Here is a 24,063-nt window from a genome sequence, read left to right as displayed (position 1 = left end):
ACACATTACAAAGGGGAAAAAATCATCATGTATATTAGGAACTTCTTACATGATTTCATTGCTGTGTAAGTTTCAATAATGCATATTGAGTTGAAATATCATCAGTAACAAAAGATGAACCATGTATGAGGCTAATTCACAGATATATTCAATGCATTTTGCTATTTTAAATGGTATTCATCAGTAATTTTTCAAATTTTTTTGATAATGATTCTTTGTGAATTTGCTGCATATTACTTTACTGAACCTGTACATTTTCTTGAATGATTTTTTGATTTATTCTGTGAAGTAGCTGAAATCCTCAGATTAAAAAAAAATTGGAATTTTGGGGCAGCTTCTTTGACCATTCTTATTTTATTTTAGTAATATTTTATATCTAGTATTTCTAGCATTCATCAAATATTAGTGGAGGCAGCAGTGTTATCACTGTTACTGGGAAAGCTTGAAGTGTTTCTCTTATTATAAATACTAGTTCTTGGTTTTAGAAATTCCCTCAAAGCTCTTTCAAACAGATTTTAGCACTGATAGAATCGAATGCTTGTTTCATGATCTAAGGCTTCTTTTTTCTATGACTATTGCTATCATGGGGATTTTGTTACCTTTATTTTACTTTAGGAAAGATAAATCACATCAATTATTTTCTTAATGTTCAATAATTCTTATACTGGCAGAAATACAACACAGTGAAAAATTTGGGATATATTATAATCTTAAATATTTTGGCATATACTAATTTGTCTATGCTCTTTGTTCCCTAGGTGGGTTATCAGGGTTATATAATCTTAAATATTTTGGCATATACTAATTTGTCTATGCTCTTTGTTCCCTAGGTGGGTTATCAGGGTTATATATCTATATATTTCCCATAGAAGTATGGAAAGGTTGTCTTCTATGAGATTTTTGAAAATGATTTATGTAGTAGCGAGGTTGTTTTCTAGATTTGGGTCAAGAATTGCCCTACCCATTCCTTTTCAGGGTCACTATAGATGATTAAACAAGTGAGAAAAAATTAATGGCCTAGATATTTAAGCTCATAAAGGTCAGTTTTGATAAAATGAAGCTAGCTCTTAACTGCTTGATTACTAGAGTGTAACACAATTGGTTCCTCAGTTTGTCTCCCTGATACTGTTTAGTTTTAGTTAGCATATGATTGAATGTAGTGTAATCTGTGATTTTTTTTTTCTTTGTGTATTTTCATTTTTTGGTGTTAGTAATTTGATATTCATCTAACTTTTTTCTTTGTCAATTCACAAAAATGTAGTTTTCAAAGCTCTTTGGTTTTAAGACTATAGTAATTGAATTGGCAACATGTCTAGAAGGGGGCAATGCCACTATTAAAAATTACCAAGTAATTTATAGAACTTGTGGGGAAGTAAATAAGGAAGAATTAAATGAAGAATATAAAAAGGGAAATAATTTTAAAATGACAAATAAGAACTTGTCAAAATTATATTCTAACATTGGAAAGAGCACTGCTCTGCAGGCAAGACCTCAGTTCAACTGCCGCTAATTTTTACTCACTGTGTGACCCTATAATCTATAACATGAGAATGTTGAACAAGATGGCTTCTGAGATGCTTTCTAGCTCCAGGTCTATGATCCTATTCTGTGTTTTATAATCTAAATTATAATTTAAATTACTTACTGAAACTCAATTAAGTTTGACCCTGAATAAGAGATGAGATATAGCATCTTTTCATTCTTTGCAAAAGTATTTGGGAGGTGTGGAACACTCCAGATATCAGCCTTGGAGAATGTATTATAGTTAGCTAAATTTTCCTCATTTTTCTTTATTGCAAATGATAGCTATTAGGATAGGAAAGAGAGATGAGAGAAATATTGGGAAATGAAATAGTTTATCTAAATAGAAAAAATAGCAACATAAAAAAAATTTTGTCAAGGTGGGAAGAATTGATGAAGATTAAGCAAGAGATAAGAGATAATTTAGTTATAATTAATAATTAGGATAACGTTAATCTTATGTAAATATTTTTGAAAAATAGAGCAATCAGAATTTTTAAATTGGGAATAGGTGGGGGGGAGGTGTTCTAGGTACATGTTGTTTCTCCAGATAGGAAATATAAGCTCTTTGAGGGCAGAGATTGTTTCCTTTCTACCTTTTATTTCCACACCTATTAACATTATTTAATAAATCCTTGATTGATTATAGTTTGCTTCCATGTTTATAGTTTTATTTGCATGTAATTGGAAATACTGTAGTAGTTTGTGATCATTTTATTTTTCCTCCATTCCTTTTTCATTTAATGCCTTAACATTTTAAAAGATACAGAAATAGTTTTGCACTATAATCTAACTGGCATTATTACAATTTGTAATACCAAATTAAAAAAACATATAATGTTGAATTTAAAGTAGAAAAGTTAATCTGTATAACAGATTATGTGAATTAAGATCTAAACATAAAATATGAAACCATCTATTGAAGGAAAAAAATTCTTTATTTGAAAAGAACTATTGGGGACTCTGCAGAAGTGGTGAGTTTACAGATATGGAATACAAATATGTCAAGACTTTTTAAAACTTGTTTTTGCTGATTATTTTTCTTTTAAAAAATGTAAAGGGGGGGTGAAAAAGAGGATTTACAGGAAGAACTGTAGGTGATGTAAAAACAAAAGATATCAATGAACAAGAAACTCACACCATTAAAATGAGGGAAATGGGATATAATATCCTTGAATATTGTGGATAGGGGAAGAATTCTTAAGTAAAAAATTTAATAAAAGATTAAGTTATAATGTGAAATCATAATGTAGGTTCCTTCATGGGGACAAGACCCCTTTTCTTTATTTTTCATATGGTAGAGACTTTTGTCTCCATTATTATATATACAAGGAGATAGGGATGAAAAAGAAGAGCTATGCTTGAGGATGCTTGGTCTTTTCCTATTTTTCCTAGTAGTGCCTCATCTCCACCAGGTCTTCATAAAACACTCAGGATGTTGAAAACTTCCTTCACCTCACACTGCAAGTGATCAACGAGAGTTCTGAAGGACCAAAGCCTTGGAGACCCCCCAACCAAGAAGAGCCAGCATGGAATGGCCACCCTGGCTTCCTCCTCTTCCTTCTTTTGGTAGGGGCTAGGCATTAGCTTCTCTTGGACCTCCTCACAGGGCTGGTTCCTCTTCAGTGGACTCTTTTTCTGTGTCCTGGTATACTGTGTTCAACTCAACTATGTTTCAGGTGGGGGGAAAGTTCAGAAAAGAATATCTCATTTTTTTTCTTGATAGCTCCGCCCTGGGGGGACCCAAGATTACTTCCAAATAGGCCAGGATCCAGGCTGAGGCCTCCAAATTCCTCTTAATAATCTTACAGTTCTGCCAGGGTCATAGTATGTACAGTTTACTTACCCAATTGTCATTCTCTTAGTCAGTATTGGAGCTACACGAAACTGAGCTTCTTGTAGTTTAAATGTGAGGAGCTTGAGGAGTAGGGCAGGCGTAAATTTGTTATTGGGGTCCCTGGACATTGATGGTTATTGAATGAGTGAAGTTCCCTCTTTAAAAAATAGCCTCTGAAAAACCAGTGAAAATCCCATCAGCTTATTTCTTCTGCATTTGATGCTTTCTGCTCTCTTGTCTTGAAATAAGATGAAAGCTAGGAAGAAAGGACAGCAGTGTTGCTGTGGGAACCCACTTGGGGGAGGAGACAGAAATAACATTTCCAGTCTGAAGGATCTATCCTTATATTGTCCTTTTACTACATTAGTGTAAGAGGAATAAGATTTTGCAACAAAGAAAGGTGAAGGAAAAAATGGAAACCTTTTTCCTTTCTTGGATAAATTTGGATCTTTTGCTTTTGGATATTCATTGGGACTAATTGGGAGACTTTTATGTAAAAAAAAAGTGAAAGTTATTACCTAAAAGCAGAAAAAAATTTCTAAAGATTCTTTTATTCCCTTTTCCATAACACAATCAACTATAACTATACCCTTTATATATAGATTCTATATCTGCTATAATATCAATAAAGAATTACTGGGCAATAGAGTAGATCATCTAAGAAATGGAAGTAGCTTTGTTATAAAGAAGATTCTATAATTTGCATTTGCAAACGATTTCCTAAAAAAAAAAAAAAAAAAAATCAGAAGAGAACTCTCATGAAGGTCGCTAAAGCTTCAATGCATTTGAACCAAGAACATATACATATATAAACACTGATTTTTCATTAATTTATTCTAAACTACCATTAGAACCAATTAATGGTATTTAACTCAATATTGAAAAATGCAAAGGGTATTCTAGAAAGAGCAGGAGTTTGTGGAAGGGCCCAGCTCTTCCATATCTCCTAATACAATAGTAACAACTTAAAATCAAATAAAAATGAAAAAGGAACCAAAAGTAAAGAGCAATCAAGTTTCCAATAAAAGGGAAGAATAAAAGGAGCAAGCAAAAATAAAAATTCCTCCTATCTTATTGAATACATATAATTAAAATTTGAAAAGTTATTCCACGAAAAAGAAATACTTAATCAAATCAATATCCAAATAAAGTCCCTATCAAAAGTCTCAAGAGCACTATTGTACCCATGTAGCTACTCAAACTTGAACTGCATCACTCCTTTAACTTTCTGAATAAATCATAAGATTTCAGATATCTTGACTATTTTGTGGCATTTTTTGTTTGTTTTCTTACATAGAATCAACAAAACAAAAATAAAAACAGAAAGACAATGTAACAAAACATGGAGAAATATCAAATTCCTGGAAGGCAAATTGGCAAAGACATCAAGTCAAAGAACAAATCTTTGAAGGAAAATATTTTGAAAATTAGATTGAATTGGGAGCTATGCTAAGAGGGATAATTTAAAAGTACTGACCCCAAATTCCAAGAAAACAAGTTTCACTATTTTCACAATTGTTGAACATTTCATCTAAGAGCAATGAAATAAAAAAAAATACATTGGCAATGGCAACAGTCAAATTTTTGATTGACCAGGACTTAGAATTTCAAAAATACTGTATAATATATATAAATTTGTAAACAGGTTAGGAGAAATTCATTGTGTATCTAGGAATATTAATGATTATAAAGATTATATTTACCCAAAGAAATCAGTAGGGTATATGATTTTATGAATTTCCATGGAAAATTGATTTTCCCCAAATATTCTACCCCAGTTTAACAAATACTGAGAAAATAAGTGTTGGAAGAATACAAAGTAAACATTTAAGGAAAAAGGAGCCTCTATGGAATGCTTTTGGTATGTAATTCACCTCTGGAAAAATATTTAGTTAATTCCTAGGCAGAGACTAGGTCAACTAGAGGCCTTTGATATTACTGCAAGGCAAAAGTCAAGCTTAATTAAAACTGAAACACAAATTTTAAGAAGCTGAACTCAAGACTTATTTGGTTTGCAGGCTTTATTTACTAGGGTAATTTTGGGGCATTCGGACTTTAAATAGAAGAGAACTCATTATAAAAGTCACACAAGGTAAATAAAAAAATGCATTTTTATGATCATTAACAGAGAGGAGTGGAAGGAACAGACCAAGTTGGAGCCTCTGTGAAAAAAGGGGTACAGAAAGAAGCAAAACAAGTTGTTTTGAGCTAAAACAGAATTTTTCAAAGGCATTTTTCATCTCTAAGGTTATCTTTGTGGGAAAACATAAAACATAAGTTCCTAACTTGGGCTCAACAGATTTTATACACTTTTTTCCTAAACCAATTTATAACACTATTTTTATGCATTTAAAAACATCATTCAGACAGGATACCTCAACTTCCCCAGAACCCTGTCAAAGGGAGGAGGAGAGACAGGGAATATGATGTAGAAAAAATTAATAGAATCAAAACAAGAAAATTCCTAGGTCTTTTTTTTTTTTTAATGGAAAACTTAAGGTAATAAGGAAATATGTGAACCAGAAAGAAGGTTCAAAGATAGTTGCAAAAAAGACCTGCAGTTAGAGAAACAAGAGATAAGATATACACAAGAGATAAGATATACGGTTGATCTAGTAAAGGATTAAAGCTGATTAAGTGATTCAGAAAAGTCCTGGAGTTGTGGTTAGATCAATTCAGTAACTATTTATGAATTTCACATTTATTGATTATCCATACTTCTGAAAAAGGAAGCTAAATTTCCTGGGCTTCTAAAAAATGAGCTGATGGCTTGTGGAATGAATTGGGTCCATAAAGGCCCAAGACACAAGGAAGATTTGCACATTTTTATAAAATGTCATTGAACTAGGAGGCATCTTGGGGTTATGTTAAAAGCTTAAAACCACAAATGGGTTTTAAGAGTTCAATCTAACAAGCATAAAAGTCTAATGCATAAAATCTAGAGTGCTTTCAACAAAGATGTCTTCAATAACATCAGAAAACTAAAAACATCAAAAACTCCCTCTCGCTGCTTTTATTGTACATTGCATATCTTCAGAGGTGTATTTGTGCCCAGAAGTGGTGACCTCTGTTGTGGCCAGTCTGAACTCTCCAAACTCTACAAAAAGCAGGAAAATACTGCATCTGTCTAGCTACATAAAGACAGGAGTATATAACCTGAGGGGTTGAAGGCCTGTCTATGGATTGTTGGATAAGTAGAAAGGGAATTCCATAAGCAAACTTAAGAAGGAAAAAGGGAAAAAACCAAAAACAAAACAAAACTAGAAATCTGGCCATGTTCCTCCACATGGTTTAATGGGGGAATGGCTCTAAACAAGCTTACCTCCACCCCTCAAAACTTTGAAGACAATGGCCCAGATTCAGTATACCATGCAGGCTAAATAAAAGGTGTATACTCCTACAGCAGTGGAAAGAAGCAGGAGCCGAGAAGCTAAGAAACAAGCTGGGGAAGTAGGAGAAAAGAAGTATGGGGAAATACTAAAAAAGTTTTATCAAACAAAAGGCACAGTATAAGATTAGCTGCCAAGCCTTATGAACCAAGAATGCAAGACTCAGAAGAAGGAAAAATGAGTAAGAATTTAAACTGTTAAAAGAAAATCACAATTAGAATTCTGCAAATCACAATTAGAATTCTGCAGAGTACATAATGGAACAACAGCAAAATATCAGACTATTTCCAGAGTTCTAAAAGCAGGAAAAAATAGTAGAAAACCTTGAACGAAAAAAATATTTTGACACTTAAAATTTCAGAAGTGGAAGAAAATTTATGCAAAAAGAGTATTTGAAAAAGCATATGAATGATATAGAAAAACAAAACATAGAAATTCCTGAAAAAGCATGACTATGGATTTTTTAAAAATTTAATTTAATATACTGCAGGAAATAATAAAAAAAAAATTGACCAGGATCTTCGAATACAAAAAGCCCACCACTATAGCAATTGATCAAATCTAAAGATGGTCTCCAGTGAGAAGCTTATTCAAATAACTGAAAAACCAGATTGGAATTATTTTGAAAAGCAACAGTTATAAAAATTGAAATATAATTCTCAAAGCTAAGCTTTTGTCATCAGTGGAGGGGGCAACTTTATAATTATCAAGACTTAAGCAACAGAATTGTCTCAAGCAATTGGTTTGAGTAAGAAATAAAAATACACTTGAGATCATCAAAGCTAAGAGGTAAATAGATTAAAAGTTAATGTAAGTCAAGCAAAGAATAGAAATTGGGAGGACAGGATTTTCCTGAGTATCTCAAGGTTGGGAGGCTGTGGAAGAGAACAAAACCAGTTTAAGCTAGATTTATAAGTAAATTACACAAAATACTTAAATCATGTGATACATAAATTCTCAATAGTGGAGAAAGAGAAACCATTTTAAATTTTGAGACAAATATGGTACTAGCTTATATTAATAAAGCGGGAAAGGAGCAGAAAGAATTGGAAGTCTTATCATATAAACATCAATGAAAAAATGTTAAAATAGAAAACTTCTAGAATACTTGAAGAGCAATGTATTCAAAATGGTATATTCACTATGACATATTTATAGCAAACACAAGGATGACTTAACATGAGGAAAGCAATTAGCATAATGAAATAAAAAACCACTGCCACATGATTATCAGTAGAAATTAAAGTTTTTGGTAAAATATAATGCTTGTCTGATAATCCATTGATAAGCATTTATTAAAGCTAGCTATACAAGACCTTGCAGTAGACATTGGCAGTTAAAAAATAGAAAATACAAACCAATATTTGCAAGAGATAATCTAGAGCCTTCCCCTATAAAAATAGATGTAAAAAGCAGGTTGCAAACTTTTCTCATTACGGAACTATACTAATAGGATCAATGTTATAAGCAGCATGGAGATAAAATTAAATTACACAATCATTAGAAAACTTGAGAATTTGAAAATAAAGCCCAAAGCCAGAAACTTTAATAAAGTAATAACATAAATATAAATTCACTAAAATCTTGAGCATTTTAGAGTAATTTTAAAAATAAGGAAACAAGAGAAAAAAAGATCCTTTAAAATAGCTACAGAAAATATATATTTGGAAATATGCTGCTAAAATAACTTAAGACATATAATTGGCAAGCACAGAACAGAATGCAATTAGAAAAAATATAAATGGAATTTTAGAAAAGAATTTTAAAATCCTGATGTGCTAGGCATTAATGAAGAGGATTAAGATAGGCTCTGCCCTCAAGGAACTTTCTCTAGTGAGAAGAATTGAAGATGGGTGAGTTGTCGGGCACAGGTTAATCTTATTTCAGACCCAGAGACCTTGTGTAGGAACTAATCAGAGGCAGTGTATGTATGGAACAAGGTGGCCATAGTATGATGATGGGTGGTAGTTTGGTAGCTCTAGGTCAGGCTGGCAAAGGATTCTCACTAATAAAACTTAAAAAACAATTCTTTGCCCTTGATTAGATTATGCCAATGTAATAAAAATGAAGATTAAGAGGTTATTTTACACAAGTAGAAAAAATAATTTGGAACAAGATCTAGACTCAAGAATGTAAAATTAACAAATGAAGCAAGCTTTAATGTGATACTGTGTCAGGTATTGTTTTAAGCTCTGGGATATAGGGCACTAAGGGATATAGATTCCACAAACATAGTGTAGTGGTAGCTATGAGGATATGGTATGGTCTGCAAAATCACAAGAATGGTGAATAAAAACTATTACAATTTAGAAATTTCGGGAGGTAAAGGTCAATAATATGAACAAAGATAGTCAAAAAGTGAACCTGGGTTTGGGCTAGCTATGAAGGACACTTTCCAATAATTCAAAGATCAGAACCCCAAGGCAGGAATGAAAGAATAGCATTTCTGGACCTCAAATTTTTTTGTTCAGTTTTTCAGGCATGTACAACTTTTCTAACCCCATTTGGCTTTTCTTGGCAGCATTTCTTCCTCCAGCTCATTTTATAGAAAAGGAACCAAAGCAAATAAGACTTGTCTAAACTCACACAACTAGTGTCTCAGGCTGAATTTAAACTGTCTTCCTGGCCACTGCACCATTTATTCATCAAAGTTCTAAGGCTTGTTTAAAAAATTAAAATATTAGACTTTCAGAATTGAGTAAATAATGAGCTTTGCTCATAAGTCTCATGTTCTATAAACTCAATAAAAATATAAATACAAATATACAAGTATACCTTAGATGTTGTGATTTGGTTTCAGACCATAGCAATTAAATAGCTACATATGCTATACTACAATCTATTAGCTATGTTAATAGTATGTCTAAAAAAAAGAACATACTTTAAAAATTGCTATAACCATTGAGCTTTCAATGAGTTGTAATAGTTTTGTTGGTGGAGGATCTTGCCTCAGTTTTGAAGGTCGGTGGCTGTGGCAATTAAAGACAAAAATGGAATTTTGTTAAATCAATTGCCTCTTCCTTTCACTTGAGCATTTCAAGGTCACTGTAGGATCATTCATCGGGTCTAATTTTAATACTGTAATTCAGAGAATAGGGCAGCCAGAGAAGACTGCAGGTAGATGGAACAGTCAAGTACATACGTGTATCAACATAATTCTACCATCTATGGGTATGGTTTCTCTTAACTCCACCCTACAATTAAAAACAGATAATTTAAAAATTTGAAAGAATTGTGGGAATTATGCCAAAATGTGAGCACATGTTATTAGAAAAAGTGCTGATACTTTATGTGGGGTTGCCACAAATCCTCAATTTGTAATTTTAAAAAATGCAATAAAATAAGCAAGCCAATAAATAGAGAAAAGAACAGATGGGAAAGTAATTTGTCCAAAAATAGATTTATACTAACATACCATATCTAAGGAAAATGAACTGAGAATTTTTACAACTAGTGCTATAAGAATTAAGTGGTAATCACAAATAATGAAGTATAATTTTGATTATATGAACAAAATGTGGATAGGATAAAATTCTCCCAATTTGTCCTTTAAATATCCCATCAAGTATCTTAAGTATGCAATGAAACAAATTGAGAGACCCAAGAACCAAATGGTTAAATAGGGACACCTTTCTATAAAAGTACAAACTCTTTTTAACTATATGACTCCATATTACTGATAAAAAATGGAAATCACAACAACCTAATTTGCCTTTATACCTGCTAATAAGAAGACAAAAGACAAAAATAATCATTGTTGGTGGGACATCAAAAAAGGGGTTCACCAAATAAAAAGTTGGTGGAGCACTTAAATGGCATAAAACATTCAGCAAAATTTTAAATTACGCAAAAAAGTGACAACATGATTCACACCTTTTAAAAATGTCCTTTCATTCTCAAAAGAGAACCAAAATGGCATCAGTTAAGTAGTTGTAGTGTGCTTGACTTTGGCTGATAAGATCAATAAGAGCTCCGAATGTTCTGCCAGAGAGCAGGACACAAATAGTTCATATGACCATTTGGTTATTTGGGTGGGTCTTAACTTGTGCAACAATCTCAGCATTTCTTCAGACTAGATGGTGTAATTTTGTACAGGCTGATTCTTGGACATTTACTAATTTAGTGATTCTGGCCAAATCACTTAACCTCAGCTTGACTCAGTTCCCTCATATATTATGAACTATGGATAAAATATACATATGTGTGTATGTGTGTGTATATATATGTATATATTATATGTATATATGTGTGTGTTGATTATATAATCATATGTATATATACACATTTTTGTGATCAGTGGTGTAAATGTTACATATGCCACACACATACATATATAGTGATATATATGAAATAAAACAAGAATGACTGAAACATTTGAAATAGGATACTATTCTTTAAGAAATGGATTGGATACTTTAGAAGTGTGTAGGATTTGATGCAAAAAGTGAGCAGAACCAGGAAGAATTAAAAATCTGTAAAAGATGAAAAACTCTTTTAAGGTAATGACTGGTCATGCTTCCAGAGGATCAATGATAAATGGCAATGAGAGGCAAGAAGTAAATAGCTAAGTGAAAAATTGAAATTTGGAAACCCTAATAACTATAATATAAACTAAATGAACAAAAAAAAAAGAAAAAAAACTTGAAAGCTAATCAAGTTTGACCCCAAAGAAGAGAAAAGAATAGACTATAAGACTTGATGATGCTGGTTACTTTTGCTGAATTACTTTAATTTTTTTTTTGCTTTATTATAAAGGAGGGTTCTATGGGTACAGGTGAGGGGATATATTGTAACCTCCCCCTCAGAGGTTACTGATTGGCTGCCAGTTTACCGAAAATCCCAGGTCTTCAGATGTCTCTGGCCACTCCCACACTGAAGAGTAGTTCAATGTTCAACACAACAGAATGCTGGACACAGTGGCTTGCGAACTCAAGACTTTATTCATGAAATCACATCCTGCACTACTCTACTTCCTCCTGCACTCCTATTCAACTCCTGAACTCCCAATGAACTCCTCCTACTTCCTGGTCCCCATTGCTTATATAGGGTCTATGAGGTCATATGCACAGCCAATTAGAGAAGGAGACGTCTCCTGCTGATGATGCGTTCTCATTCTCAATGTGGCCAGAGCTCCCATTCATGAGGGGGGTCCCTACTAGCTGCAGAGATCATATCCGGGTGCCTCAGGCATCAAAGCCTCTTTACCTCCTCTTAATACTCTGTGTGAGGTTCCTCTTGGACTCTTACAAGGGAAATATCATATAAATGAAGATAATTTAAAATAAAATGGTTGCCTATCATTGGGGCATAGCTAATCATTATGGACTAAGAAATTATAAATGTGAGAAATTCAAAAAAATGTAAAAATTCAATGCACTAAGGCAAACAAATGAGTAGATCAGGAAAATAAAATATACAGTGAACATAATGTAAAACAATGACAAAAGTGTATGTAATTAAGAAACGTAAGAGAATGTCTAGTGTAGGATTACATACCATAGCTACTGTGTAGGAAGAATATGGAGCCATGTGAGCAAAATTCAACTCTTTCTACCATGCTTCACAATCTGCTTCATTCATTCTGTTTGTATGAGAGGTTTTAACAGCAGTGAGGATTAGAGAATTATATGCAAAAATGCCAGGAATAAAAAGGAAAAACTTCAAATGTTACCACCTCACTGAAAACTTCCCTGATTGCTGATTCCAGTTGCATGAAATTTTTTCTACATTTTCACAGGGCATCATTACCACCATCTACTGTAATTATATATTGGCAGAGATGATAAATACACATAAGAGTTAGTGTACATGTTTACTTTCTTGATTCGTCAATAGTATCAGGAAGACTTTTCTTGGGGTCATGCTTCTTTTGTACATACTAAAAGAATCTACTGAACTTGGATCTTGTAGCTTTGAATATTGGACAGTGGCTAGCATAAAACCAAAGATGACAGCCATTTGATTGGCCATTTGATTATTTTACAGTTGAGGAAATGGTCCCAAAGAGGTTAAGTTAAAGATGTCAGAACATGCTAAGTCCAAAGCAGATTAAAATGTATTTGGGAAAATATTTAATAGGCTAAGTCAATATGTGACTTAGGTCCTAGGCCACCCAGGTGAAAAGTGGGAGAGCCAGGATTTGATCTCTGATCTTTTGGCTCCAGATTCACTTTCCATAGTGCCTTCTAATGATGTACTTTGCCTTCCTTGAAAATAGGAATTAGCTAAACTTGTGAAATTAAAATACATATTAATCATATTGGGGGAATGAGTTAATAGACAATTATCATTTCATTAAGATTGAGGATTTGCTCAAAATATTCTGCATTGGGATCATAATTTGAACACCTAATAAGGCACATATATACACCCCTCTAGAACCTGAAATAGTTTGGAAACACCTGTAACCAGATTGTTGCTTATGTCGAAATTGCCTCCAGGAAGATATAGATACAAACAATAGAACAAGATCTCCCTTCAGGGCCCCATTGAATTGCTTTCTAGAATGTAGTGTGAGCTCTTGGTCAGTCACTCAGCAAGCATTTATTAAGTGCTTGCTATGTTGTCAGGTACAAGCGATGCAAATAAAGGTGGAAATTACTACAAAGAGATCACAATTTATTGTAGGGAAGGGACAACTTATTAAAAAAAAAAACCTGCTATTTTCAAGATATAAGGCCTCCTGATGAAGATGAGATTTGAGCTGAGTCTTGAAGGAAAACAGGGAACCTGGCAAATTGGGTCAATGATGTTTTCCAGTCATGGGGGCACAGCCAGTCCCCTGAGCTGGGACATGAATAGTGGGTCAATAGAGATTGTGAAAGGCTTTTAAATTCAAACAGGGTTTTTATATTTGATCTTAAAAGTAATAGGGAATCACTGTGACAAATGTCAGAACTGTGAGATTAATTAAAAAGTTATTGTAATACCCCAGAGGAGATGAAGGATCAGTACAAGGATGCTTTCCTCATCTGTAAAAAGAGCTGGAGAAAGAAATGACAAACCATTCCAGTATCTTTGCCAAAAAAACTCAAAAGGGGTCAAGAAGAACTAGTTGGATATGTTGAAAATGATTAAACAACAAAGCAAGGATAGTAGCTGTTTTGAGTGGAGAGAAGGGAAATATATGGAAGATGTAGTTAAGATTGGGTAAATTGACTATATGGAATGAATGCAAGGAGTATAGTTAGAAAGTATATACATAGAGAAATGGAGAGCTTTTTACATCAGCCCTTTAAAAAGTTATAATGGTGGTGTTTGCCAAGGTCTTGGGGGAAAAGTATAAGTATAATAAGTTCAGCAAAATTGCTGGAAAAGCAATTCCCACCAATCTCACTTGAAACCTTCTAGTATGTCTCAGGGTCACTCCTATTGTGCTTTCAGGGACATTCCTTGTGTGCGTGTTTTCTGAAATGGAGAAAGGAACTTCTAAAAGTCCCTCTGGTCATCCTCTACCCAACTTCTGTATCCTGACCTGAGATCTATTTGTTGATGGCTTTGTCAAGAAATGTCTTATTAAATATTTCCCCAGGAACACTTTCAAGCAAGTGACCAGGCACAGTAAATTAGCTCCCAAGGGTGGGAAGAGGCTTCTAAGAGTTTTACTCGGAGGAAAAAGGTATCTTTAAATATTAGGGATGAACCTAGAAGGAATCCCCTTCTGAAGACAAGGGAAAGATCCAACAATTGTTCCTCCGAGAGATTCACATTTGGCAGCATAAAATATGGCTTTACAAATAAATGATCACTAGTAACTAGATCTCACATCACACCCATTAGGTTGGTAAATATTAGGGGGAAAATGACTAGTATTTTATCTCCTATTTTTTAAAATAAAACTCTTCAAAGAACATTGATCCAGCAATATCAGTAATAAGCTTATAACCTAAAGAGATCTAAAGCAAAGGAAAAGGACATATATATATATATATATGCAAAACAACTTATAGCACTTTTATTGAAAAAGTGATACAAAAGAAGGACCCAGAAGAATTACAGCATTGTAAAGAAAACCAACTTTATTGAAGACTTAAGACTCAAGGACTCTCTGATCAATGCAAAATTCAACTTGGGATCATCGATGAAGACTGCTACCCATCTCCTAACAGAGAAATAGTGGGAATGAAATGTATATAAATGTCTGTCTGTATATTATTGAAGCATTTTTTAAAGAGAAATGAAATTTTGAGAGAATAGTTTTTAAACTGAATTTATTGAATTATATAAAATTTTACCTACATGACACAGTCCCTGACCTTAAAGAACTTGCAGTCTAAGGAAAAGCTGGAAGAAGGATGAGAGCAGAGTGTCAGTGGCTATGGCATAGTCTGAAGAAGGGTGGGAAAGTGAAAATTGCAGGAGTATTTTATGTCCTTTCCATATTTTTCCCAATTTCCTTCTCACAGCTCCACCAACAGTGTATTAGTATTCCCATCCTATTTCCAGTGAGGGAGGAGGTGAGTATAATGTTTTTAAGTGGAGGCAGCATTATATGCTTTTTAAAATGGAGAAGGTAGACAAATTATATGTAATAGACATTTGATGTTTTGCTGAGTTTTTTGCATATGAGAAAACTGAAGCTAATGATATCTATGAATAACAAAAGATTTTTAAAAATCCTTGTGTCTTCATTAATAAGTTATTACTATACAAATCAGGAACTGTGCTATGCACTGGGAATACAAAAACAAAAGTTAAACAGTTCCTGCTTACAAGGAATTAGTATTCTAGAAGGGGCAAAAAACATACATACAGGTAAACTGTGGGAAGGAAGAGAATACATTGTAGACATGGAAGACAGTGCAAAGACACTCAGAAAGAGATGGAGCGTGGTGTATAAGAATTAGGGAGAGTAATGCATAAGATTGGAAAAATAGAAAAGGACAGGCAGTGGGAAACTTTCCATGTGAAAGAGATTAGAAACCTTTGATTGAACATGATTTTCCTAAAATGATTAGCTGCTAAGTAAGCTCTTGCAGTAACCCAGAGATGACTGGCTGTGTGAATGGGTGGGTGGGACCACATATAAAAAGAGAGTCAAATCAGAATGGCCAGTCAATTGTCAACAGTTTTCATTTAAGATAGTATGATTCAGGACCAGTGGAAGAAAGTTACCTTTCAAAAGGATAAATACAATGAATGCACTTAAATGAAAAGCTCAATAATTTTTTTTTAACCTCCCACTAGCAAATGAAAAGCTCAATGATTTTTTTTAACCTCCCACTAGCACTATCTCCTCAAATTCAAATAAGGAACCTCCAGAATTTTCCTCCTCCTGTACCCTACCCTCTTAAAATTTTTCACCAACCTTGAGAATCATGAGCAAATGCAAAAGTAAAAAAAATTGAGTTCAACTGGTTTTTCTTGAAGATATAAGAACTATTTCAATTTTAAAAATGAGAAACTGAGGCTGAGTTATAAAATCAACACAATGATCTTTTTTGCTATTTTGGATATGTAACATAATTAGTAACAAATTTCAGACATTGTCTATACTGTGAAAAACCTTTATGGTGCTCTTATCAATTTTGTAGGAAAGCCATGAATCTAATATTCCTGTTAAAAGTGGTGGTAGAGTAAACCTGAATTTCTGTTCAGGCTATGTGAACACATCCTATGGACTCAAAATGGTTTCAGGAGACGATCTTTCCTTCTCCTGACAAATGGTATTACCACTAAGAACTAGTATCATACTGTCAATGAGATCAACTATAGAGGCTAGACATGTATGTTGCTAGACATGTATGTTAAGGGTTACCCAAAAGGTCATAATGGGACTTTGAGCAGGCTGAAAAATATCACCAAGGAAGAATCTCATAGTAACAGCATGAGATCATAAATCAGCAAACATTTAAGTCTACTTCATGCTAATAAGCACTGTGGATACAAAGTGAAAATATACTATAAAAGTACAAATAATTTCAGCCATTAGTTGCCCAGGAGCAAGCTCCACAATGTCAAAAGATCTGGAAAGAAGTCTACAGGTAGAGTACCTGAGGAAGATTCATATAGGATTTGCATGTAACCAGAGAAGTACATCTAAGAAATATACTCTCTGCTAGTCTTGTCTGTATCAACTCAAATGGATTAGTGCTAATGCTTTTTCCACTTGATTGTAAACCCAGTTGTTCCTTATTCCATGAGATTCTTATCCACATCCCCCTCCGAATTCATTACCAAAGAAAGGTCCATCCAAAATGCTGCAGGCACTTGATTTTTATTCAGATTACAAGGATATACTATTCTGTCCATCAGCAGATGTCCCTCATTCTCAGCAAATGACTTTCTTTACTTCAGCTTTATTTTGTAGTTCTCTTTTATGTATTTTGACCTAGTCACAAACTTTCCATTGACCTCTGAACATTTATTTTCAATTCTTCAGGAATTCTAGTTTCTTCATGATTCAAGAGCCATAAAACGTTAGTAAGTGGGTATTTTCATGGAAAATGAAAAATTAGTGTTTAATGTGTTTAATATTACAGATTATCAACCAAGTTTGCTACCCTTCTCTTAAATAACTATGTACCCAACTAATTCATTTGCAATGTCTATAGATGGGTGGATTTTTAAAAGGTTTTTCTACTTAACTGCATATGCGTGGACATTTAAGAATTGTTTGCATTGTATTTGCTTTTTGTGGGTAATTAAATCAAAACTTTTGGATGTTGGATTTAATCCAGGTCAATGCAGTCACCACACAATGTCCTCCACACACACACACACACACACACACACACACACACACACACACACACACAAAATCATTCTGTGGCTCAAGGATTCTTAAACCCAGGACAAGTGAACTTTTAAAAATGTTTTTTTAAAAATTATTCTGAGAAGAGGTCTTTACTGTCAAAGGATGTCCATGTATGTGTGTGTGTGATATGTTTGTGTGTATATATCACACACACACACACACACAACACACCTTTGCCATTTTTGAACCATGCAGCTACTTGGACTTGAACGCTGGGCTTTGGTAGAGTTTTTGCTTTTATTTTTTCCAGATTCCAGGTACACTTCTTGGTCTTTTCCACATCCTGTCACCACATTATATATATATATATAATGTCTGACCCTATTCTCCTTCTAATTGTCTGGGGTATTTGACATTGGACATCTCATTTATTATATTTATATCCCAAATACTTTATGGTGACAAAGAATTGGGAAATTGATGGGATGCCCAACAATTGGGAAATGGCTGAACAAATTGTGGCACATAGATTAATATCAGAAATGATGAGCAGGTATATTTCAGAAAAGATGTAAAGAGTTACATGAATAATGCTGAGTGAAGTGAGCAGAACCAGGAGAACATAGATAGTAACAGCAACATTGTGCAGAAATGATCAAAGTTGTAACATACTTGTGATTGAAAATGCTATCCACATTCAGAGAATGAGCTATATGGAGTCTGTATGCAGATCAAAGAAACTATTTCTACTTTCTTTTTCCTCTTTGTGATTTTCCCTTATTGTTTGAGTTCTTCTCTCTTGTACATGTATAACATTGATTGCTTTCTTGGGGATGGGAAGGAGGGAGAAAAGAAAAATTTGAAATCAAAATATTAAACCTAGATCTTCTGTCAAGCAGTCAAACATTAAGCACTAAAAGGAAGTGTTTTGATGGTAAAATTTCTATCTTGTATTTTTATGAACTTTACATATTTATCCTAAAATGCCAGCAGAATGACTTAATTTTAGTTGGGAATTTTGCCAGGCTCTCTTTAAAACTAGTTTTTACCCTTCACTGCTTGTCTTGGTTTTAAGAAAATAAGGCTTGTAATCTTCCAATATGTTTCTCTATCAGCTTTTACAAATAAGCTTATATTCTAAACTGGTGTTGCCTGTGACTGCCAAAATCTGTTGTTTTGGCAAGTAAATAAAGTAATTGCTTGCAAAGACGCTTACTTTTTGATCTTTTCATTAATGGCAATTTTTAACCTCAAATTTCTGTATGAAATTATGAAATCAATACCTATTTTTTCTTCCATCCATAATGAATTTTAAATACTCAAATAGACCAGATTGGAATAATTTTAGTTTATACTATCCCCTTTTTAAAATTTTTTAATTCTTCTAGATGTGTTCTAATTTTAATCTTTAAGAGACTGGTGTCTCTGACTTTTTGTGAGTATTCTGATTCAGGAATTACTCCAAGTACAAATCTTATTTGGAAAAAAAAAGTCCCCATGAAAATGGTTAAATATTTATCATGAGCACTAAAATCAAAATGCCTCAATGCATCAATTCTCTCCTATACCTACCATACTCATGGGAGCTAGACTTGACCTACAATAAAGCAATATAATGTAACCCCTTGCCTGGACACATCCACCCCCTTTCCAATGCCTAGAGATCCTAACATCAAACTGCAGAAATTTACAGAGACTTCAATAGCTAGTACCACAACATTCTATACTTCAACAGAGTTCTGCAAAAGAACAGAGGAAATGGAGCAGGATCAAAGTCTGAGCTCAATTCTGCAGTTTCTCTCCCTCTTCCCCCATTTTCTTTCAGTTATCCAGATTCCAAATGGGAGAAACTTACCCAGGTTGCAATAAAAGCAGCATGGGAGTACTTTATATCTCCACCAGAAAACTCAGGAATAAGAGGGAACATGGCGGGATACTTTATGGAGGCAGAACGGTTTAAGCACTCTTAGGTGGCATGAGCTGGACCAGTTCTGTCTCCCCAAAAGTCACTCAGGTTGAGTGCCAGCATGAGAGGAGGCTGAAATGCTTTGAGATCTGAAGGGAATGAAATAAAATGAGCAACAGGAGAAAATAAGAAAAAATTAAATTACCCAAGATCTCAGGAGAAAGTTAAAAACCTTAAGCAAAATAGATGATCCAACAGGGAAGACAGAGCAGAAGGAATACGGTTTCAATTTATAAATACTTACAAAAATCCAAAAATTGATTTTGAAAAGAACATGGAAACCACATGGGTTATGCTGTTCCTGAGTGGTTTAAAAGAGAAAAAAGGATAACAATTTATAACCTGCCCAGCGGAAATAAATTGGCAGATGCTGCTGACTTTCTCAAAGAAACGGAACCCAAATGATGATTGTCCTTGTGTATTTTGCATTCTCAATCTGGAAGTACAAAATTAGCCTTCTATACAAGCAAACTAAAATACATAGACAAAACTTGAGAATCTTGTCTCCAAGAACAGAATGAAAAAAATCTGACTCCCACAATTCAAGAAAACAGTCCCTAATTGCTGGAAACTGAAAACAAAATAGCAGTTGAAAGAATCCACACATCACCTCAAAAATAGGACCTAAGGCTGCAAACTTTTTTGCTTGAAGCAATTGGGGTTAAGTGACTTGCCCAGGGTCCCACAGCTAATAACTACTGTCTGAGGCTGGATTTGAACTCTGGTCCTCCTAACTTCAGGGTGGGTGTTCTATCCACTGTGCCAACTAGCTGCACGCAAGGCTGCAAATTCTTAACACACATAATGGAAAACCATTAAATTCTGCAAGTAACTTGACTTCAAAGGAAAAGAAATTTGAATACTACAGAATTTTATACTTAACCAGAAAATAGAGATGGATATAAGATAGTGTTCTAAAGAGTAATGAAGATCAAGATGACAAAAAGCCCTGTGAAACACTTGTCATTGGATGCGATTTAAAAAGATCTCTTCCAATACTTATTTGTTCTTCCAAGAAGAACCTGGGAGCCATTTTAAACTTAACTTTTGTCTCATTCAAGTTCCAATTCCTCTTGTGTTGAACCAGTTTTAATACCTTAAGAATCTCACAAATGAAATGCCAATGATTTAAAAGTTTTTACATGATCTAAAAATTGTGTGTCCTCTGTCACTTTTCACTATTCTGCAAAGATGCAGTGGGCCACACAAAAGTGCCTTTAGATATACCCTATTTGTACTCTCCTACAGCCATTTCACCCTACAATAACTTTTTTCTATTGATGAGTGTTGTAATACGGGAGCCACCTGACAGTGGCTACTGGAGATCCAACTCAGACCTGCAGAATGGATCTCCTTGTGTGAGAGGATGATACAAGGAGACAGAGGCAATTGCTGTTGTCTGACCTCTCTCCTCTTCTCTATGCCTCCACTTTTTATCTCATTCCCAGTCCACAACACCTGTGTCAGCAAAGGCTGCCCTGAAACTCCTTCAGATGTTATGATCCACAGCTGTGGAGGCTCTGGGGAATTGATCTGCCTCTTAAGAGGTGAGTTGCTCCCAGGGTCTCCCATTTTGAGGAAAGGCCCAAGCTAACCATCTTTCCTTCCCCTTTTACCTCCATGTTTGACTTTCTAGACTTCAAAACTCTGCTTCAGCCTCATTCTCGAAGTTCCCTCAGCAAGTAATGCCTTCTCACCTGGGAACATCACTCCCCCACCTAGGTTTCCTTTTGTCTCCATTTTGGTGAAGGGCCTACATTGGCCAACCATTTCATTCAAGGTTGTACTTCCCTGACTTCACTGCCAGACACTGCACCCATTCCCTCATCCTCACTTTTCAGCTTCTTTTTATGTTACACACTGTCAACCAAACATTTCATTTATACACTGAAAAATTTTAGGGATACGGATACAGGAACAAAAATCTCGATGGAGTCAACATGTAGGTTTTCTGATCTGTACACACAACTGTCACAGAAATATTGCCCCTGCCTTTAACTGATGCTAGCTGTACCTATCCATTGATTTGTGCTTTTGGAGTCTTTGATAATGGCAAGACTAGTAATCTACAAACAGTACATCTTTTGACTGAGAAGGTAGAAATTTACCACTTAGCAAGTTCAGAAGATAAAAATGCTAAAACATTGTCCAGGCTTTGTAAAGGAGTTCTCTTGAGAAATCTTGTTCTTAGGTTAGTACGTTGATGGAAAGCTGTTCCATTCTTAGCAGGAGAGATGAGGCAACTTGAGCTCTCACAAAGCAATAGGAACTATTTTGTAAAGGCAAACTACCATAATTTCTTAATGTTTGAATTAAGCAAGTCTAGAATAAAAAGGGAAGACAACAAAATGGGGGAAAGTCTTTTTTAAAATGCAGAAAATATTGCTAATCAAACCTTTACAGAAATTTTTTTAAAATTATTGCAGAAACATCATACCTTTCAAGATTACATAAGAACTATATGAATACAACTGCAAAACATTTTATAAAAATAAGCATGGCCTGGAAAGCAAAATGTTTTCAAAGAAACCTAGAAAGATCTGAACTGATGGAAAGTGAGCAGAACCAAGGGAACTTTCTTGTACATAGTAAAAGCAATGTTTTAAGATGATCTATGACTGAGCTATAATAAAAAAAATGATCCAACTCAAAATCTCAGTGGACTATTGATGTAGCATAGATGATTCCTGAGGAAAAAATGATATTGCTTGAAAACAGACTGAAGTATATGCTATTTTTCCCTTTCATTCTTGTCTGAATCTTGTCATACAAAATGATAATATAGAAATTGCTTACATGATTTCTAAATCTTGATTGCTTACCATCTCAGGGAGGGGGAGAGGATAAAGAGGGATAGAATTTGAAACTGAAATTTTTTTAAATGTTAAAAAAATTGTAATTTGCGGAAAATGCATTAAAATATAAATTGGATCAAATATAAGAAAAATGATATCCAAATTTATGTAATCAATACCAAATGATTGCTTTTATGAACTTGTAAAAAATTATCTGAAGGGAAAAAAGATCAAGATCTCAAGAGAAAAAGTTTGAGGAGGGAATGGGAAAAAAAATTTAGTAGATTTTAAACTATATCGTCATCAAAATAATTTGATACTTAAGGAATACTATGAATTGTAAAGGGCAGGAACTCTGTATGATTGTTTTAATCTTATAACAAGGTGTTAGGCAGTTCATCTAACTGGTCTCTCCCATTCACCACTTTCTGAATCTTTGCCTATTCCTGTTTTTTTAAGTCCAAAAGTCTTTGTCTTCAGAGTCTGTCTCCTTTGTGTCTCCACTAGCTTTCTGGAGGCCCACTGGAATGGTTTTGGTTTCAGTGGAGATGCAGGAGAGCTACCAGAAAGGTCTATAAATCAGGGGTTCTCAAACTATGTCCTGAAGGACAGATGCAGCTCACAGTGAACTGACCCCCTATTTAAAAAGTTTAAGGACCACTGGTCTATATCTTGAAGTCTGCCTCCCCTTCCAGATTACTTAGCTCTTTATATACTCTATTATAAGTACATCATTGTCAATCTTGTAGGTGTCAACTTGTAGAACTATACTAAGTATTAGAGAATCACCTTAATTTTACTGAGTTAACACCTTATTTTAGGATTGAATCATACTGAACTACAGAACTTACATGCTAAGCTAGATAACCATTGTCTTATCAATTCCACTGAGCTAACACCTTGTAGGTTTAAAACAATCATAGAGTTCCTGACCTTTAAAATGAACAGAATAAATTAGGTATACAACATAAAACAAATTGACTCAGTCGACTAGTGTTCAATAACTCACCATTTCCCAGCTTAAAAGAGAGTAATAAGCATCAGTATGTGAGAAATTAAGATTTAGACAAGTTCCTCACACTATTATAAAATTTGAGAAAAGAGGGGGAAAATATAACTATGGATAGGGAAAGAGTTCATGACCAAATGACAAGATCCCAGAAGATAAAATGGAAAATTTTAAATTGCATAAAATAAGTTTTTGTGCAAAAAAGATCCAATGCAGCAAGATAAAACTGCTGAGAAATTTTCAGCAACTGTTTTTGATAAAGATGTCAATGTTATTTTAATGATAAAGAAGTGATTCTCCAAATTGACAAAACTGTCAATTGTCAAATTGTCAAAGGGTAGAATAGTTGAGATGATTCTCGAGAAGAAATCTAAATGTTGGATAGGCTATATATAAAGAGGCAGAACTTCATATACCTCAAGGAGATCAATGAAAGAAGAAAATATCTATAATAGACACATGTATATATCGATATTTAGAAAAATAGCATTTCTTTTTGTGATGGTGGAGAAATGCAAACTGAAGATGTCACTAATTTAGAGAATGCCTAAAAACTGAAATAATGAAAACTACTGCACTATAAGGAATGAAAAGATTTTAGAGAAGTTAATCACTTGTGCTTTAACTTAAAAGTTTTCCATTTTCTATAAAGTTGTCAGGGAATATTCTGAAAAGTTAAAAATATATTTTCAACTTTTGAATGCTGTTTTTCTTTTAACAGGGTAAGAAGATGCTAATATCAATCCTAATTTTCCTTTATTAAAAAAATGCGCTTGTGTTCAGTGAATAATCCTACAATGTCCTTGGATGTCAGTATTTCTAGGAAAAAATTTACTAGCCCCAGTCAAAA

At 34.0% G+C, this 24,063-nt stretch overlaps 1 long non-coding RNA gene across 1 annotated transcript; it reads left to right on the top strand.

The window, feature by feature from the left end:
- The first annotated feature begins 1,921 nt into the window (after nt 1-1,921).
- LOC141557961 (uncharacterized) lies at nt 1,922-22,356 on the top strand. The gene is made up of 2 exons (XR_012486926.1): nt 1,922-20,956; nt 21,836-22,356. It is a non-coding gene; the product is annotated as an uncharacterized LOC141557961 (long non-coding RNA).
- Nucleotides 22,357-24,063: the final 1,707 nt, after the last annotated feature.

Source organism: Sminthopsis crassicaudata, chromosome 2 (assembly GCF_048593235.1).
Source record: "Sminthopsis crassicaudata isolate SCR6 chromosome 2, ASM4859323v1, whole genome shotgun sequence".
NCBI classification, from domain to species: Eukaryota; Metazoa; Chordata; class Mammalia; order Dasyuromorphia; family Dasyuridae; genus Sminthopsis; species Sminthopsis crassicaudata.
The sequence above is the reverse complement of the archived record's forward strand: the minus strand, read 5'-3'. Positions and strand labels throughout refer to the sequence as shown.